Source organism: Leguminivora glycinivorella, chromosome 15 (genome assembly GCF_023078275.1).
Source record: "Leguminivora glycinivorella isolate SPB_JAAS2020 chromosome 15, LegGlyc_1.1, whole genome shotgun sequence".
Classification (NCBI taxonomy): Eukaryota; Metazoa; Arthropoda; class Insecta; order Lepidoptera; family Tortricidae; genus Leguminivora; species Leguminivora glycinivorella.
In genome coordinates this window covers 10990784-11009513 of record NC_062985.1, presented here as the reverse complement: position 1 = coordinate 11009513, position 18730 = coordinate 10990784, and the positions used below count along the sequence as shown (strand labels likewise).

At 39.2% G+C, this 18730-nt stretch overlaps 1 non-coding gene across 1 annotated transcript; it reads right to left on the bottom strand.

Annotated features, from left to right (window-relative positions):
• Nucleotides 1–1122: 1122 nt before the first annotated feature.
• Trnat-ggu lies at nucleotides 1123–1196 on the bottom strand. The gene has a single exon. It is a non-coding gene; the product is annotated as a tRNA-Thr (tRNA).
• Between the last annotated feature and the right edge of the window lie 17534 nt (nucleotides 1197–18730).

Below are 18730 nucleotides of genomic sequence, written 5' to 3'. Positions count from 1 at the left end.
TGTCCATTTAGGATAACGAGGTGGTGTAGGGGACGGGCTTACGCGTAGTACATACGAGCGTGTTATGGATTCCCATGAAACAAAACATCATTTGTGAGTTTGTCTCTCTATCAAGTTTGGCGATATAATATTATAAGTAGACGGATACTGCCCTAATACTCATATAACGCGATCTGGGAACCAATTTATAAGAAAAAAATCTTATTTTTTCGCTACGTCCTATTCGAAACATGTTTATTCTTTTATTGGTTCGCGATCCATGTCGGAAATCGGAAAGTAATTTTTCACACGAATATCTGATAACTCTGGTGTAATTAAGTACAGGACATGTTGCCATGAAGCATTCCACAGACAGAGCGTCCGCGGCAGGCCCTCTTAAACTGCACCACTTGATCTTACTGGTGTATATGCAATATATTTTTATGCATAAGAGGCAAACAGCAGACACATTTCCTGATGGTAAGCGATCTCTGTCGCCCATGGAAAACCGAAACACCCGTTTGAGGTGCACTGACGGCCTTTAAGAAAGCTGTACGCTCTTTTCTTGAAGGTTTGAAGGTCGTATCGGTTCGGAAATACCATTTTAAAAGCTATAGACACTTGTTAATTGATCGAGCAAAATGGTTGTTTGTATTATAGGCACGTGAAAGATAAAATTACACATGCTGAGTGGCATTGGCATTCTCTTTCTTACAACAAACTGTAGGTACTCACTGATGTAACTGCCAAGATGTAACGTGTAGTTCCGAATAAATTTTATTTCATTTCATTCAATTAAGTGTTAATCCAAAACGGGTGGTTGATGTCGACGTGTGTGCTATGCCTTATAAAACGCAACGTCGATCTATATTGCCGGACGTACGTTCGTTAATCTTTTAATGCGTTAGTCGAGCTCATGGGCTCCTCACAGCGCTTACCGATTAGATCAATCGGGGTAACCATTATAAAATTATTCTTAAAAAGCGAAGTCGATATTTCCGCTTGAGTGAACGCGAAGTGCGTTGTTTATGGTCAGTCAAAACTTTAAGTCTCGATGTCGACATTGCCAAGGTCGTTTGTTTAAAACGAATCCTCAACTTGCAATTGGCTACTTCCAAGTTCCAACGCTTTACAAAAAAAATACGCTTCCGGCGGGATTCGAACCCGGATCAACCGCAGACCGGGCGGCCGTTCTTAACCAATTGAACTACGGAAGCCGTGCCGGACGCTCTCATTTTTTTCCATTTTTAGGGTTCCGTATCAAAAAGGAACCCCTTATGGTGCTGCTCTGTCCGTCTGTCTGTCTGTCACATTTCTAAATATCTCGAGAACTACTTATGCTATCGACTTGAAATTTGGAATAGTTGTGAACTTGGTTAACCTCTACACATTGAAAGTGTTTTTTTTATTTATTAATAATAATTAGAGAAAATGACCAAAATTAAAGGGGGGTAAACTGTTTTAATGTCAAATTACTGGGTCAAGTGGTATCGTCAGAAAAAACTCAAACTGTACATATCAAAACTATTTTTTTTATAGTAGAAAAAAAATAATAATGAAGGAAAATGTAAAAAGAATACCGCCCCCCCCCCCCCCTATCTCCGAAGTTTACCAACTTAAATTATGATCATTTTATGAAACATTGTTTTAATGCTAAATATTATACAAAAAATGCAATGTAACCGAACTATTCGGCCGAATACGAACATTGACAAAGTTGTCGAATATGCCGAATACCGAATATTTACCGAATATTCGGCCCATCTCTACTTTAAACTTATATAACACTCCGTCGTTTTTACGTCGAGGGTTCAAAATTATACACAAAACATATGTGAGTGCGTTTAATAAAACGTCCCACGTTTTCGGTTGCCATTAAGGCGAGATTTACTTGTATCTTTATATGAATAAACTGACAAAGCGTCTTTATAACAATCGACAAAGTGGGACGTTTTCCCGTGCACACACAATATATATATTCACTCGACCTCGCCTATCCAATCACAATACACATGGTAATGTCCGGCTAAACGTATCTATCCGCCGTCGGGCTAATTGTTTCGGAATAATTGCATATTAAGCTGATGTTGCTATTAGGCATACGGCGATGACCAAACAATGATTATTCTAAATCCTTTTGGTGTCCCCCTTCATTGTATTTCCTGGAGTCGTATTCTGATTTGCAATGCTGTTTATGTTTGGTTTGGTTTGGTAGCACAGAATTATATAATACCTAATAGCACTAGTACAGAATGCTCATTGCTTTGATGTCACAAAATGCCGCCTTTTAATTTAATTTAATTTATTTATTATAACAGACAACAAATGGCCCATAATGGTTAGTACTTATACATTATTGAATATTTTAAAGCTAATTGTTAGTATAACATAAAACAGACATAACATGGCTTCTTTGGCCATTTGGTCAGACGAGATCCTGACAGCCTTGAGAAGGCGTTGATCGTCGGACCAGTGGAGGGCCATCGTAAAAGAGCCGGATTACCCACGCGCTGGTTCAGCACAATCATGAAGGTCACACGCGTTGGGCTCCAGGGATTCTTTAGGAAGACAAAAGATCGGCCTGCATGGAGAGCACTGCAACGTACAGCGACTTATGGTTGTCACGACCCTCAGTCATGAGGTTTCGACGAAGAAGAGATAACATAAAACAGAAAGTAGACAACACAACAATAAAACACAACACACAACAATACAGCAATAAAACACTCACCTAGTGGCGGTCATGACACACTCAAAATGCCGCGCTATAGGTGAGTCATATCGGCTGGCTTTAGTAGCCAGGATGGGGTTGGTACTGGCTCGCACTCTACATAGCAACGAGGCAGTTCTTTTGCGGATTATGGCATAGTAGTCATCCGTGCGTGCTTGTGCGAACATACCTGATGCGCTGCAGAAACGAAACAGCCCCAACAACACCCTGAAACTATTATTATACAGCATGCGCAGGGAACTGATGGTCTTCTGCGAATAACTAGTCCAGAGGCTGCACGTGTAGAAGACTTGACTTGCCTTTCATAATTCTTACCTACATTAACAAACAGACCGCACGCGAGCAGCTGACGTTCAGTTACTATTGCCCCGCGCGAACGTCATCACCGCTGAATGGGCCGCGAATGCGAGGCCACCTGCATGTACTTGTAGCTCAACGAAAGAATCGCTGAGTGAGCCGAAATCGTATTTTTTTAACAATTCCAAAACTTTTCTACTAAAAATTTTGTCAGAGTATAAACCTCTATTAACCGTCATTAAAATAATATTAACCTAAAAAATCTGTAGAGACTAAACTACTTCAAGTTTTAATTTATTTTGCATTTGAGTACAATTGTTGCCCAACTCCTCTTCGGCCCGGAGCTAGTTTGTAATAAATTTAAAATTGGGTTAAGTAAGAAAACAGACAATATTTAAATATGTAAATATTTATTTACAACAGCCAAAGCCAGATTTATAGTTAAGGCCAACATCATCCTCTTTCCGTTATCCCGGCACACGCCACGGCTCGTGAGAGCCTGGGGTCCGCTTTGACAACTAATACCAAGATTAGGCGCGTACTAGTAGACACTAGTTTTACGAGAGCGACTGCCATCTGACCTTCCAACCCGAAGGGGAAGTATTAAGTAGGCCTTATTGGAATGAGTCCGGTTTCCTCACGATATTTTCCTTCACCGAAAAGCGACTGTCGTCTGTGTTGACAGAAAAGGAAATTGTAACATTGTAGTGACAGGTTGTGAGCCACTTGCCTACGCCACAACTTTAGAAAGTAGTATAAAAAAGTTCATATTTGTCACTTTGGGGACTCTTAAACATGTTGATTTTTGAGTTTGGTCTCTAGACAGGTAAAACATTTCAAAGAAAAACAAATTAAAACAAAAAGTACCTCATTTTAGATGGGCTACAAAAGTAAGCCTCTTATGTTTCCTATTCAGAATTTGCAATTCAAATAGACTTTCTTTCGCCCTTTGCCCTTTAATTTAAAATAAAGTAATGCAATTAAGACATGGCGCCGAGAATCACCTTCGCGGCGGTGGTGCCATAGGGTACCGCTTAACTAGAAAATAAATTTTATGTAACGCGGGACATAAATTCACGTTTGCTAGGAAAAGTTTTTATTTGAGAGTTTGTGCAAACAATCTTATAATAACTAACTAAGTAACTTAACTAACTATTTTGGCTTAATGATCCAAAGTGAATCTTGGCCTCCGAATCGTGAGATCTGTCCCGATCAGCCTCAGTGCAACCTCTTGCCAGTCACTGGCATGTAGCTGACGCAGATCCGACGCCATAAGTTTAGTAATTTGCTATTTTGCAAACAATAACAAAACTAAAACCGAAATAGGTACGCTGGTTCGATTCCAGCCTCAGACACTGGAGGCCTTGGTCACTTTTTCTTTTATATGTGTAATTTATTTCGGTTTTAATTTATATATATAGTGGTGTGACTACTTTAAGATAGCACAAGTTGAATTATTTTCAATAGAATATAATTTGACTTGTGTTAATTAGAATTAATTAGAATAACAAAACTTCATACAAAGGCTAGATTTTGTTTAAATATTAGTCTAAATAAGTACATAAAGATACAGACCATTGTATGTACCAGTTACTTGAACCCATGACCACATTGACGACTGGACTTGCCCCGGTGCTTCATCTGTTTTATCTCTAAGTCTAACAGCCTCGATTGGAAACTTTTCTGTTTGATATAAAATAAATTTCATATCAAAGTTTCTCTCCTAACTAATTTGTACTCGTAATTGCCACCGTTTTCTCTCATCTGGCACAGGCGCCGTTTAAAAAGGTACTCTTTTATCTATTCTTTAACTGGTATTACCAGTCTAAAGTAAATTCTTACCAACCCTAATCTGCCATGTCTCTTGGTCTTCAAGGGCATGAAAAGGATGCAAACTGAATATTTCTTTACAGGATGATACTGAATTGGTGGTTCTGTAAGGCGAAGGCGGAATTGCCTCCAAAAAATGAAGCAGGAAAATATTGGAGCAATTTGTATAGTCTCTACAGCATGGAATGAAAAACTGGAGAATGAGTTTTTTTATGAATTAAGTTGTCTTGTCTTGTTTTGTTTTTACTACAAGATATTTTTTGAATTAAACATGTTTCAAAATAATTATATTAGAGGTAATATTCGACTTTTCCTGTCCAAGCTTATGTAGCTAATAATAAAGTGATCGAACTAGTTTTCCGAAAGATCCCAGGTTATAAAAAAAAAAAGAAATAATATATTAGTAAAAGTCAACTCAATTATTAAATTTTACAACAGAAATAATTGCCAAGGTTACCATTTCGAAAATTTTCTCACAATGTACTTAACTTAGGTACACAATAATTATCACTCATTTTAAAACTGAAAAGGTTCTTTACGCAGTCTCATTAATTTTCAAATGTACTTAAAACACCTTCCTGTGGGGAATAAACCTCCTTTCATTAGCTGTCAGGAAAACGAAAAAGCCATTAAAGGCCCTATTGTTATAAGTGTTATAACGCCGTAACTTTTCCGTTTGTTAATGACACCGACTTTTACAAAATTGTAGTTTATGCAACTTGCGTTTAAAAGAGGTCAAAAAAGACGAGTGGCGTAAGTAACAATTTGAGGCGAAGCCGAAATTATTTGATTATTTTTTGACTCAGTTAAACACCGTTGCATAGAATACTTTTTCTAGGACCATGCACTTAGTTTTTAATAGTCTTCTAGAATAACTTGCGTGAAATCCACACTGTTTCCTGTATTTTGACGCAAAGGTCTTCTCTGTGTTCCTGCACCTAGCCTGTCGCTCACGCTAGTCGCACTCCCCCGCGCCGCCGGCATCCCCCGGCCGGCTCGCCGCGCCGCGCACCCACGCTATATGCATTAAAGGCTTCGGAAGACTGTGTTAAAGGCTATAACGTATGCGTGGGTGCGCGGGGAGCCGGCCAGGGGCTGGTATCTTTATGTAGGGTTTTATAGATCTATGCACGACACTGTAAATGACGAATAACACTACGGGAGTAGAAAAACATAATATAACAGCCGCGGCCGAGCCAAGTGACAATCGTTGACGCTACGTGGCGGTTGAAAAGCAGCCTGGCTCTGTCGCGCCACTACGGAAACGATAGGGACGGGAGCCAGCTGGGATACGCTTAGGAATCGTGACCGACCGTGACGTTGGCTAGGTACCCTGGAAGCAACAATGTTCCTGAGTCATGGATGTTTCCTATGTATATAAGTATGTATTTATCTATATAACTATGTATATCGCCTAGTACCCAAAGTACAAGCTTTGCTTAGTTTGGGGCTAGGTTGATCTGTGTAAGGTGTCCCCCAATATATTTATTTATTTATTTACTTCCGACGTACAATATCCAGTAACGAATTCTAAAACGTCAAAAAAAGTAGACAGTTGAAGTATGCGTAAGAACCCATGGATTACACTTGCGAGTATATTGCGTACTTCTGAGGTTACATACAGCATGTTACATTGAGCATACCAATTAAATACCGCAATGAAACCAAACTCGGGTAGAAAGGAAAGCTAAGAATCATGGAATGAGTGCAAAACAGGCAAATGGCCTAGCCAAAATGGCAATCGTTTAAACCGTGTAGTGCGTAAATAAACGATTTTTGAGTCTTCTTCTTCTTCAACCTAGCGTTTTCCCGACAAAGCGCCAGGGTTCGCTTTCCCGCCGGCGTAGCATTGGTAATCGTCGACGCCAGACGGCGACAGAAATGTAGTCTGGCTCTGTGGCGCCAATACGCAAGAGCGACAGGCTACGAAACAGTTATTATCGTGAGGGTTTGCATATTTTGCTACGTACCCCGCACAGTATTCTCTCCATTTCGCCCGGTCTTCGGCATCCTTAGTTGTGAGATTGTTTTCTTGCATGTCCGCTCTCATCGACGTCCAGCCAGCGCTTCTTCTTTTGAGTGACTAAAAAAAAGTTAATTTTAAGGACAAGCACCTAAATTACCGTTTTAATTACTTTCAGTATCACTTTAAGCCCCGCGACTATAAATAAAGGCCGGTATTAATTAGCCTCGGCGATAAATTTTATCAATATTTCATTGGGGACGCACCAAGACTCCTCGGCCCCGCTGAATAAGATCTCAATTAATTTGAACACTGTAAAACATTTGCAAACAAAAGTTGCGTAAAAGTTTTCTTGACTGCAGAATTAATTTAGTCGTTTTATTAGTTGGCGAAAAGGGAGTAATATAAGTTGGGTAGCTTTTGTCACAAAAAAACAATTTTGGAAATACATACTTATATCTTCCACCCTAATTAGTACTAGGGTTTAGTATAATGAGCACTTTATGCAGAAAGCAAGCAGCGTTACACAGTTATCCTTAAGACCCAATACCAGAAAAAATATCGTGCAAAATAGATATTTTTAAAACCCTTGCATAACAACAGTACCTGTAGTACGGAAATAGGGTTTCTGCTCGAGAGTCTCTAACTCGAGACTTCTCGAGAATTTCGGCTTCATTCGAGACGAGAAAAAAATGACAGGTACTCGAGACGTCTCGAGTCCCGAATGTAAAGTACGACCTGAAGTGAAATGCAACTTTTTACCTTCTGCCCGGTCTCATCGCGAGGCGGTGGGGACGATGTCGAACGGCGGCCATAAATTATAACGAGATAAAGCGATCTAACCTCTCATTCCAACGTAAGTTGGCAGCGACTTTGGATAGTTTTGACAGCCTCGTGTTATTTAAAAGCAATTCGTCATTACGAAAAAGTCAGCGCTTTTATGTATCTTGGGTTATTGATAACCTGCGAAGAGTGCTATGGCTAACTTTGACAAGATTTGGAAGAACAGAGGAATCCGACGTCAAAATAAAGTGCGATTATTTCGATCTCTTGTCTTCTCGATAATCTCGATATTTATGTATGGTGCCGAAACTTGGACCCTGAAAAGTATTTGTGTGGCTAAGATTGACGCTATTGAGATGTGGTGCTGGCGAAGACTGCTACGAGTATAATTTGAAAAGCTAGAAGAACTAACAAACATCTCTATTTTGCAAGAACTGAATATCACCACACGGCTCTCCAAAATATGCCAAGAGCGACCCTCAAATTTTTCGGACACATTATTAGAGCACCAATGCATAATATGTGTCGAGTTCGTTCAACGCGCGCGAGTCGAGTTCAACGCGCGCAGCGATGTAGACGCGTTATGAGTAATTAAATAAATTGCGAATTTAGCGCGGCTCGGCCGCGTTGGCGATTGACACGATGGATCTCTCCAAACCGAGTCAACCCATTGTGAACGAGTTCCTCGCCATCCTGCAGCTAAAACACAAGCTGTTGCGGGAAGGAAAGATGGATGCGGCTGCTGCTATGCAGATAAGTTCTCGTGCGTCGAGTTTTACCATCGAGGACATCTGTCAAGCGAAGCAAGTGCTGTGCCAGTCTCTGGGGATCGTCGGCACATATGTACCTCACCGGAGAGGTGATGAAACCGGGGAGAAGACCCTTCAAGATATTAAGAAGATCCTGAAGGAGAATGAAGACCGGATTCCGGAGTTTTTAGCGACGGATACCATCCTGACGTCGCGTGAGCCGGATCAAGTCGACGTTCGCTGCTTGGAAAAGGAAATCGTGGCCCTTAAATCAAGTTTAGCGGAAGTTAAAATTAAGTTTGAAGCGAGCCTAACAACAATAGCCGAATTACGCAACGAAATCGCTACTTTGCGGAATGCCCCAATTCGGACGGCTGATTCAAATATTAATATGGACATAAATCGGCCTGACACAAGTGTTCGGTCGGTCAGTTTGCGCAATGCTGACACGGTAAAAAGTGCAGCACGTGTCGCCGCTCCGCGCGCGCCCCCTGCGCGCGCGACCGCCCCCGGTAAACTCGACACTACGTCAGCGTGCTTATGCTGATGTTGTGGGTCAGCCTCGAACAGCTGACCGGGTCAAGGCACCTACTAAGGTGCGTGATGAACGGGCCCCACTCAAGAAGTCCTCCAGCGTCAGTGTGGATAAGGAGGGATTCACACTGGTGGAAAGAAAAACAAGACACGTAGGGCGCCTCGAAAGACTGTGTGTGGCACTGCAGAGCCGGTTAATTCTGGTCTACGGGTCGCAACACCGAGTAGGGCGCTGTATGTGTCTCGCCTGCACTACTCCGCCGTGGCAGACGAGGTGGTGGACTACGTTCGCCGGAAGACTGGCTACACGCTGAGGGTGCAACAGCTGCAGTCGCGTCACTACGTGCACTTCAGCTCGTTCGTGGTGCGCGTGCCGCGGCCGCTGCAGGACACCATCGCGAGCGCAGACTTCTGGCCGAAAGGTGTGGTTTTTCGGCGGTTCCGGGGCAACCTGCCAAATCCCACACCGGGGCAAACGACGCAACGGAGCCACGCTGTGACGTCATCGCCCAAATCCATTGTTTAATTTTATTTTTATTATTGTTCTCTTTATTTTCTCTCTCTATCTTCTCTCTATATGTTATCTAAGTTTCGTGACGCATTGGTTTTACTGTAATGTCATGTAAACATGTTTATACTAATAAATAAAATAAATAAATATTATACAAATATACTATTGACCACTCAAAGCCACATTGACTGAATTATTAATAATGTTAATATAGGTTCATCCAAAACATTTTCATTCGGCTTTGGAAATCAGATAATCCTGAGTCATGGATGTTTTCAATGTATATACATATTTGTATATTATATATATCGTTGTCCGAGTACCCACAACACAGGCCATCTGGGCTTACCGTGTGCCTCAGTGAATCTGTGTAATAATGTCCTATAATATAATATAATGAACCTACAGACACAAAAAATTAAAATGTAATTTTCGCGGAAGGTTTCAGTCGTGTTAACTTATCCAATAAAAAAAAGTCAATAAAGTTCAATAAAGTTCGAAAGCACAGTGGAATTAGTATAATTGACACAAAAATGGCAAATTGACAATAATACTGCAAAGTAACTGCATTCGGTGGAAAATCATTTCGTAACGTGCCTTTTCCAATACCTATTTAGTTTATTGCAATTGAAGTCCTCCAGCGTCAGTGTGGATAAGGAGGGATTCACACTGGTGGAAAGAAAAAACAAGACACGTAGGGCGCCTCGAAAGACTGTGTGTGGCACTGCAGAGCCGGTTAATTCTGGTCTACGGGTCGCAACACCGAGTAGGGCGCTGTATGTGTCTCGCCTGCACTACTCCGCCGTGGCAGACGAGGTGGTGGACTACGTTCGCCGGAAGACTGGCTACACGCTGAGGGTGCAACAGCTGCAGTCGCGTCACTACGTGCACTTCAGCTCGTTCGTTGTGCGCGTGCCGCGGCCGCTGCAGTACACCATCGCGAGCGCAGACTTCTGGCCGAAAGGTGTGGTTTTTCGGCGGTTCCGGGGCAACCTGCCGAATCCTACACCGGGGCAAACGACGCAACGGAGCCACGCTGTTACGTCATCGCCCAAATCAATTGTTTAGTTGTAAACTTTTATTGTTTGTTTTTCTTCATGTTCTTATTACTTACTGTTTTTTTTATTATTTAAGTTTCATGACGCATTGGATTTATCTGTAATGTCATTGAAATATGTTTTAAAATAAATAAATAAATAAATAAATAAATATGGCGAATTAATGGTAAATATTCTTGGGGTGGGGCTCGTAAGAGATGGTCTGACTGTGTGAAGAAATCGTGTGGCGACAGCGTATACTGTGCAGTCCACATGGCTTATGACCGCGTTCAATGGAGACACGCTACTTGTGGTCGCGATCCTCGGCAATGAGGAAACGAGGAAGAAGAAGAAGTTATTGTAAACGTTTAATTTCAATGACATTATGATTTAATACATGACATTTTAATTTACTTCACCCGTGCACAGGCGGGGAAGTTAAAGGATTAGGTATTATTTTCAAGACTATAATTGTAGTTTTCTTGTTAAAATTTAATTTATGTTTATTTCAAAGAAGATTTTTATTGCTCTTACACATTTTTTATAATAGTGTGGTGCAATAAAAACTACTAATCATATTGTTGTTTATTATTCTATCAAAATTTTACCATTTATAAAAAAAGACTCGAAACTCGAGAAGACTCGAGACTTTGGGCTCGAGATTTCTCGAAACTCGAGACTTCTAATAGGTCGAGAAATCAGAAACCCTATACGGAAAGAAATCATTAATATCGCGCCAGATAGCAGCATCATTAATTTTAGTAGATTTCAAAATGATAAATGGTTCATGGCTTAAGCCTTTCGGAGCTGAAAAATCTTCTTACAAAATGAAGGCCCCGTTTAATATTATAGATAGGTACCTAAGTGATAGGTCGGTAATGTAGTGTATGTACTAGGTGGGTATTTATGTACTTTGTTTTCCCTTTTTTGTCAATTTACACTCAAAAAACTAACACCGCATAAACACTAACACTCAAATTCTTTAGAAATAATTAAGCCTCTAATTGTTATTTTCCCTAAAAATACATCACTATATTATTGTTAAATAATATCTACTTTCAAATGCTCTGTAGGACATATAAGATTTCCTAGATATTATTTTTAACTGCAATTGCAATAAACTAAATAGGTATTGGAAAAGGCACGTTACGAAATGATTTTCCACCGAATGCAGTTACTTTGCAGTATTATTGTCAATTTGCCATTTTTGTGTCAATTATACTAATTCCACTGTGCTTTCGAACTTTATTGAACTTTATTGACTTTTTTTTATTGGATAAGTTAACACGACTGAAACCTTCCGCGAAAATTACATTTTAATTTTTTGTGTCTGTAGGTTCATTATATTATATTATAGGACATTATTACACAGATTCACTGAGGCACACGGTAAGCCCAGATGGCCTGTGTTGTGGGTACTCGGACAACGATATATATAATATACAAATATGTATATACATTGAAAACATCCATGACTCAGGATTATCTGATTTCCAAAGCCGAATGAAAATGTTTTGGATGAACCTATATTAACATTATTAATAATTCAGTCAATGTGGCTTTGAGTGGTCAATAGTATATTTGTATAATATTTATTTATTTTATTTATTAGTATAAACATGTTTACATGACATTACAGTAAAACCAATGCGTCACGAAACTTAGATAACATATAGAGAGAAGATAGAGAGAGAAAATAAAGAGAACAATAATAAAAATAAAATTAAACAATGGATTTGGGCGATGACGTCACAGCGTGGCTCCGTTGCGTCGTTTGCCCCGGTGTGGGATTTGGCAGGTTGCCCCGGAACCGCCGAAAAACCACACCTTTCGGCCAGAAGTCTGCGCTCGCGATGGTGTCCTGCAGCGGCCGCGGCACGCGCACCACGAACGAGCTGAAGTGCACGTAGTGACGCGACTGCAGCTGTTGCACCCTCAGCGTGTAGCCAGTCTTCCGGCGAACGTAGTCCACCACCTCGTCGGAAACGGCGGAGTAATGCAGACGAGACACGTAGAGCGCCCTACTCGGTGTGGCAATCCGTAGACCAGAATTCACCGGTTCCGCAGAGCCACACATCCCAACAAACAAAATATCCTTATAAAATCAATCTATAAGGGCTAAACACTCATAGTAGTTTTAAAATAGCATTCATTATGCCAGAGTTCCTTATAGCGGTTCATTATAAGAGAATTTGGCCTAATAGTACATTTACTCTTATAATTTGGCCATGTACACGTTAATAAGTCAAATTTATATGACTGCAATAAGGGTTTAAAAATATTTACTCTTATAGTAGCTCATTATAAGAGGATTTGGCCAATAGTACATTTACTCTTATAACTTGGCCATGTACACGTTAATAAGTCCAATTTATATGACTGCAATAAGGGTTTAAATATATTTACTCTTATAGTAGCTCATTATAAGAGGATTTGGCCAATAGTACATTTACTCTTATAACTTGGCCATGTACACGTTAATAAGTCCAATTTATATGACTGCAATAAGGGTTTAAAAATATGTATTCTTATAGAAGCCATTTAAAATGCCTTTTCGCTGTATAATATTCAAAGCACTATAAAAGCTTTTGTTATGGCCAATTATTCTTATAAAAGTAATGCATAAGATAACTATGATGCTTTATGCCTCATAGGAGCATATTATAAAACGTCTATCCAGCAAACAAATTATAGCATTTTATAAAGTGTTTAAAAGAATTAAAGCAATACATTTTCTCTTATACAATAATTATAAAGGCATTATTCTTGAAAGTGTCGTATTAAAAGTTTTTATAAAACTTGATTCGTCATTTTGAAAATCCAGCGAATGTGAACAATCTGATCCCAACTTATCGATTAGTGGTTCCGTAGAGGATGCCATTATGGAATAATTATAAGAATATGCAGGCAAGCAGCAGTGACAGTCATACAGGTATATCGTGAAATGATGAATTGAGTTTGGATTTAGCTTAATAATTATATTTTTTGTTCTTATTTAAGGTGTCTGTAGCTCTGCGGTGAAAAATGTTAAGGTATATACAGCGGGGCCGCGGGGCAGATCTCGACTGGAGGGCAAATGTAACTGGTCCATTGTTTCCATGTTTTACAATGTTTACATTATTAAATAGAGTGTCCACCGGTTATACCAGACTAGCGAGTGCATACTCGGAGGTGGCCAATTATACATAACTGAGCGTATAAGAGACTATTACCAAGGCACTCAGTTTTTTTATCCATCGGTACCTACTAATATTAATTTTTAAGATTAACTTTATTAGAATAAGTTCCAAAAGTGTATTCCTTAATTTATGGACTTTGGTCTGAAATGAAAAAAAATCTTTTATTGCGGATTATCATTGTAAATGTTGGACGATCTGAATAAGTGAATACAATGTTCGGCTATTTTAAGAAGAAACCGATTTTATATGTAGTCCTTTTGGGACTAAGACAGATTAAAATTGAGGACAAATAAAGACAAACTCACTGTTTTTAAGATATTTATTTATATGCAACGAAACCAAACCGATACAAGTAACTTTATAAGATTAATATTTTCTGTTCTATTGCTCACGATGTTGCTGTTTCAATGAGTCTACATACTTCAAAATATTAATATATTCTTCAGAGCGCCTACACGGTGGTAGAAATTGTAATTAACCTATCAGTAAATTTTTCTTGTTTTGAATTATCAGCGCCATCTTTGCTTGGTGTGATTTTCTTACAACCTAAACTATTTCCTGCGTCCTCTTCCATTTTGCATGTTTTTTGATCCACCACTCCGGGCTTATTTTTGGGTGTAAGTAATGATTGTGACTGATTTTCTCCATCAGAATACGTGCCGTTTTGTAGTTCATCTGTAATAAAAAAAAAAAAAATTTTATTTGAAGTCTTAGGCTAGGCTGTTTATAGTTATCGACACAAAGTCCATTGTGATGGCGGTACTGAAATCGTCTGTGGTTTTCAATAGCACTTACTTACTAAGAGGAGGAGAAGAGTTGTCATCTTCACGTCACTAAAAACGGCTGACTATGTATCTCATCCACAGATTCTGTAACAATAACCATAATAATAAATATCAAATAGAGTATTTGACTCAGCATTTACAATAAATCAATAGGAAGTAATAAAATAAGGCACCAGAAGATTAAATATTCCGAAGCACAAGTTTGTTTTAAATTGAAAATTCTAGGTATAACTTCCTAATGAAATATTGAAAATATCAGTATTACCTGACATGCTGCGAACTACACGGTTTTATTTTATTCTATGCCGGTTAATCGAACCAAACCTTTATCAAAGCGTTCCCCAAAATACCGGTTTAAAAAGAACGGTCTTTCGAACAAAAATGCAATTTCAAAGGTTTGCGCCAAGTACATGATAACTAGACAGCGGATTTCAGGTAGCGATTTAAATATTAATATGGATATGACTAGTGCAATTTTTTAAATACATGTCATGTGATTTATAATCTATTATTATTACCTACATCGCACACCACAAACTTCACTGAATAATTAGATTAAATTAATGTTATTTTTTTCAATAAACTACATTTAAAAAAGTATTTTATTCTAAATAATGGACTTTCAATTTAAATATATATAAGAAGCGAATTATTTTCATTTTTATATTCTTTGAGCCATAATAGAAGTTTTTACTGTGCAATGCGCAGAAGAAATATTAAAGAAATAAGTATAAATAAATATTTTTTTTATTTTTATTTATTATCATTATAATTCTTGCCCAATATTCACAAAAGCATCCAAAAAGGGTTTTACTTTTATGTTCCCATACATTTTTTCGTGTGTAGAAAAAATAATAAATATTTTATGCGAGTCATATTCATATTAATATTTAAATCGCTACCTGAAATCTGCTCTCTAACGATAACGTTATGAATTTTTAACTGGTATCCGTTACAAATATTTAACTAGATGGTAAGGTTCGGGATTTCACTAATTGTGAGAAGGAACCCTAAAGATATATAAAATGGCGAATCATAAGTAACACCGGTGGCTATTATAAAGTTTTTACTCTTATAGAGTATTTGTAAATGATGTGCTTACTGCTTCTACTCTTATAACAGCCTTGCTCAAGACATGTCAAAATTAATTAACCGCATTTTTAGTACAAAACCGTTGAAATACAAGGGCGCATTAATAATACAACACATTTTATATCACATTGCACCATGAAATTGGATTCCCACACAGTTTTCATAATAAATAAGCAAATAATTGTAATATGTAAAAGTTAACTTACCGTTTACTAACTTGCAAAATGGATGACTTGATGATGATGTACACATAAATCACTACGAAAAGCACAATAAACTTTTAAAACAGCATCCTGTTTCGCCGTTATGAGTTTTACTCCCTTATATCTGATGATCACAAAACGTGCACAAGAGCTATTGCCCTTATTAAAGCTTTGAATATGATTCTTACAAGTATAATTGCCTTTATTAAAGCTTTAAATATGATTCTTATTAGTACATTAGCCTTTTAAAAGCACTTTTCTTGCCATTATAAGGTTAACTTTCTTATTGCATGCCATAATAAAGCACGTACAAGATAAGAAAGCTAATAATATAGCAACTACAAGGGGGATATAAGGTTTTTGGCCTTATAAGGTGTGCCCAAATGCCCTCTTGTAAAGGGTTTACAAGGTTATTATAAGAGTACTATTTTTGGCATTATAAGCCACTAGTTAGTTGGGATAGTCTTGCGAGCCGCTCTGCGCGCCTTGCTCTTTTTTTCCACCAATGTGAACCCCTCTTCATCCACATTGGTGCGGGAAGTATTTTCCTTGGCAGATGCCCGTACTTCACATCCCCTTGTAGTTGTTGGTGCATTGACCCGGCTAGTTGCATTAGACTGGCCGGCGGTGACGTCAGCGTATGCACGCTGACACCGTGATTTCGACGAAACAGGAGTCGGCCGCGCGCGCGGAGGGAGGGGCGCGCGCGGGGCGGCGGCACGTGCAGCACCTTTTACAGCGTCAGCAGCGTGCAAACTAACCGACACGACACGAGTGTCCGTGGGTCGATGATCGCACTCCAAGTCTGAAACAGCTGACCGAGCTGGAGCATAACGCAAACATTTGATTTCGTTGCGTAACTCGGTAATCGTTTCCATGCTAGCTTCAAACTTCGAGATAACTGCGGCTAAACTTGTTTTTAGGGCCACGATTTCCCTAAACAAGCTGCGAACGTCGACGTTATCCGGTTCGTACGGCGGAACGATGATATCCGTCGCAACAAACTCCGGAATCCGGTCTTTGTACTCCTTCAGGATCTTCTTAATGTCCTCGAGACTTTTCTTCCCGGTTTCGTCGCCTCTCCGGTGAGGTACATAGGTGCCGGCAATCCCAAGGGACTCGCACAGCACTCTCTTCGCTTCACAGATGTCGTTCACGGAAAACTTCGACGCACGCGAGGACATCCGGAAAGCGGCTGTCGCATCCATCGCCCCTTCCAGTAACAGCTTGTCTTTTTCTTGAAGGAAAGCGAGGAATTCATTTACGATGGTTTGACTCGGTTTGGAATCTGCCATCGTGTCGATTATCGGTCGCGGCAAAAGCACGCGCGCTGATTTCGCAATTATAATTTAATTAAACCATCAATGCGTCTGCACCGCTGCGCGCATTGGACTCAATAACAACAATATAACCATCACCCCCTGGCCCTCCTATCTCTGTCTCGTCTCGTATCATATATTAAGTATTTTATTATATCGCGTCTTTAGATTAAAAAAAAAAATGTAAATACAAAAACAATACTTTATTTCTGGCCGGGAATCAAGCCCTGACGCCTGCTACGTGCATGCGATTTTTAGACCGACGCACTTACGACGGCGACGGAGCTACGCGCTGCCGACGCTCGGACAACGAAATTAGCGATCATATTTTTCGTTTATACTAATGCGAAAGGAAAACGCACGAAAACTCGAAAATTTGCGTTTTCCGGGACCTAAGGCTAAGCTAGATCGATTTTCACCCCCGAAAACTCCCACATGACACAGCAAAATCGTTAGAGCGGTTTATATAATATAGTATACAAGAATTGCTCGTTTAAAAGTATAAGATATGTTTTCCTATGTATCACGAGCTCCTGCTTAAACTTAATATTATATTTATAGAAATATAACCTAACCACAAAATTAAAATTTTGAAAAAACCCCCGACTGCGACATAGCGGACCGATTTTCATGAAACATAGCTAAGAACACTCCCGACTAACTCAGCTTTCAAACAAAAAAAACTAAATCGAAATCGGTTCATCCGTTCGGGAGCTATGATGCCACAGACAGACACACACACAGACAAACAGACAGACAGACAGACAGACAGACAGACAGACAGACAGACAGACAGACGGACGGACAGACAGACAGACAGACAGACACGTCAAACTTATAACACCCCTTCGTTTTTGCGTCGGGGGTTAAAAACTATACCTTTATGTGTTCTATTCTTGTTCTTGTAAAGTTAGTGTGCCACTGACTTTCTTAATTACTTTCTGTCTTTAATTACCTACATATCTACGATTGTTTTCCAAGCTTATTGTATTGCACTATCGCCCGACCCAGGGCTCCACGGAAGATCAGCGCTGTGGTATCATCAGGAGCCAGAGCACATGCTGAGTGGTGTCCTTTTGCAACCACAACACTGAGAGAAATTTGCATTGTGAATTTAACAAGTTCGACTTGTTGCGGTTTATCCGTTTGAATCAGGTTGTTTTTATAAAATCGACTGGTTGAGTCAAATATATTGTCGATTCAAATGACAAGTAGCTTGTTGTTTGAACCAAAGAGCACGTAGGCGCTATTTTATAACCAAAAAACTTGTTGAACGAACATGAAAACTGGTTGTATTTTCTCTCAGTGAAACCAAACCCAATTGTGTACATACTGTTTAGTGTGAAAGTTTTATATGCTATATTTTATTGGTTGCAATAAATGCCTTTTCTTTCTTTCTTCTTTTCTTTCAATAAGCCAAATAGTTAGGCGATTAGTGGCGTAAGTTAAGTTTACATACAAGTTGTTTTGTGAAAAAGTCAATGTATTATATTGCCCAGCAGGTGGCAGCAGGTTGTGTTTTAAACATCACAAAATGTGGTTGAATATGTAGGTAAATTATATTAAATGTTATGTCTAGAATACATACAATATGGGTCGGCTATATCAAAGTAGAGTTTTTCGCGGAATGCTCCACAATCGATTCGTTCACGCTCAAGATCTATATCGCTCCTTGAAAAACATAGTGTCATTAAATGAAAAACGTCTTTTTTGGGTACAGTGGTTTAAAGTTTTGAAA